Here is a 2,526-nt window from a genome sequence, read left to right as displayed (position 1 = left end):
CTGCTGAAGTTCTTCACGTAGTATGATGAATGAGACGCCAAAGACCTTGAATTGCTGTTACTTGAATTAAGGCCAGATAGATTAAATTATTTGCTTGAGTTAATGCAGGAATTTGTGGCATAGCAGGAAATGTAACTCTGATCTACCCAGTTCTAGTTCTTTGTCCAACTGCAAAATGTTATTTCCTCTAACAATCTCACATTAGAGTTCTTTGTGTTTCTTTCACTGTGTTGATCAGCTTGAGACCTACCAAGGATGCAGCAACTTGTAACATGAAGAACTGAACCACTTCTAAATTTTTAACACAAAATGCTGACGTTTTCTCAACAGTGGTGATGCTGTTTTGAATTGTCACGCAAATGTAGCATCTCACATAAAGTTTTAACATAAATGGTTGAAATTAAAGGTCCCTATTTTTCTTTTTCATAAGGGCCTATTGTATGGCTTGCATATCTACCTGAGACCCATACAACAATATTAATTTCCCATTGCTGTTGCACCTGAAAACTCAATATAGTGGTGTTGTATCCTTAAAACAGACCAGGTAGTTGGCAGTATTTGTAATGTATGTTTGTAGGCCTTTCAGTTGCCAAGGTCCTTTATCAGACAGACACCACTGCAGCTGAATGAAATCTTACCTGCTATAACTTCATCAGCTGATACTTTTGAAGATGGGCCATTTATGTCTCTATCAGTCTTTATAAAAATTCTGTGGATTTAAATTTGGCAACTCTTTTAAAAAGAAAGTATGTGTAAGCCTGAGTGAATTTCACAAGGCAAAAGTTCTTAGTTGTGGTAGAAGTTTGAATGACATTGCCTTAATTGGAAAAAAAAAAGAAACAAACACAAAAAACAAACCCAAACCCAAAAAAAGCCCCGAAAAACCACAACCCAAAACAAGCCACACACAGAGGAAAAAAAATCCCAAACCCAACAACAACAACAAAAAAACCCAAACCCCACCAAAAATCCCACCACATTTTTTTACTATAGTATATTTTTTTACAGTGAGAAAATTCTTTGAAAATGCCAAAACCTAGGATGACCAATGAACATTATCCCTCTTATATGGAAAAACTGGAACGTTCAGGAGAATCAGTCCTTTTGACTTGGTCTACTCTGATCTACTCCAAATATGCCATCATTACATCATTTACTGTTCTGGTCACAATTAGTAACTTCATATGTAAGTAGAGTAGTAGCATGGCATAACAAGGCCTTTTAATGTCACACTGGACTGAAACATACGAATTATACATTATTGATTGTAAGGTTTATGATTTTCACTTAGGACTTATTGAGCCTTTCAGGCTAATAGTTGGTATACGAAACATGCATTCAGTAAACATACAGTGTAGTAGAAGAAGTTTTTAAAATAGACGTCTTTTGTCCATCAATCTTATATGAAAGACACGTAACTCTTTCCTTAGTGTTTAACTGAGCTGTAAAATCCTTGTCAGTAGGTAATGATGCAGGTACTAAAAGCATACATGCTCTAAGAAAAAGGGATAGGACAAATGCATGAAGTAAAATCCAGTAAGTCTGTTTTGTATAAAAGGCAGCGCTGTGGCTTAATCTGTGCTTCAAGCTGTCGTAGAGACTGGTGGAACATTGTAGGGAGGTATCGCTGTACTGCCTACTATGTTTCATCTTCCTGGATATTTGTGGTTAACCTTTGTCCGAAATAGGGTATTGAGTAAGATGGATCTTTAGTTCAATACAGTGTATTTAAACATGTGGGGTAACTAAAACCGAGGAAACCTGTTTCTGGCTATTAATTACAGATACAGTTTTACACCTTGAAGAAACCACCATAATGTAAAAACATACTAAGAAATATTTTTTAAAATTTACAGTTTGCTAGTTCATGTGTTTTTACTTGGTAAGCATCCTTTTTAATGGTTGAATGCTGTAATACATAAAGTGGACCATGTTTCATCAGCAGGCTAAGATAGATCATAAAACTTCAGTAAAATTTAGAATTCCTTTCATCCATTATCTGGGAGGAACTATCAGAGATAAATTTTTTTGAGTAGATTGAGAACTTGGTTGTGGCTCTAACTCTTCTGCATGCAGGTTATAGAGCTGCATGGCTTTGAATTCCCTCCGAAGTGAGACAGGACGTAAGATTCCCCTGCCTGGCAGTACTTCTTAAATGTGGTCTGAATGGCTAACTGTACTGAGCAGATAAATCTTGTTTGTCTGAATGAAACAGGATGATTTGAGTTCACGTTGATTGTCTTGTGTCAAACATACAACACAAGTAAGTGCTAAAATACATAAATAGACTTTTTTCCCCTGTGGAGGACTCCAGAAACAATACAATTCAGTTGTCAATACAAGAGGTTCAGTGCATGTAAATATCCCTGTTTCCACCACTTTTCACTTCTTTTCCTCAGTTCAGCTTTAATGACAGTTTAGGTGCCGTTAGCAAAACAACTTTTAGGCTTTTTTGGACTGAAGATAAGAAAATAACTAATGTCATTATGTCTCTTCAGAGAATCAAGTAGTAGAGAAGGGTGTAGG

The 2,526-nt window shown here is 36.1% G+C and overlaps 1 protein-coding gene across 1 annotated transcript in view; it reads left to right on the top strand.

Moving 5' to 3' along the window:
- The window catches only part of JMY (junction mediating and regulatory protein, p53 cofactor), a gene marked incomplete at its 5' end in the record, with an annotated part of 14,685 nt that overhangs the window by 6,962 nt on the left and 5,197 nt on the right, over positions 1-2,526 (top strand). The gene's annotated exons all lie outside the window — the stretch shown is intronic.

The sequence above is a fragment of the Eurypyga helias genome, unplaced genomic scaffold (genome assembly GCF_000690775.1).
Source record: "Eurypyga helias isolate BGI_N326 unplaced genomic scaffold, ASM69077v1 scaffold1356, whole genome shotgun sequence".
In the NCBI taxonomy this organism is placed as follows: domain Eukaryota; kingdom Metazoa; phylum Chordata; class Aves; order Eurypygiformes; family Eurypygidae; genus Eurypyga; species Eurypyga helias.
Note: the sequence above shows the minus strand (reverse complement) of the source record. Positions and strands in the feature narration are given on the sequence as shown.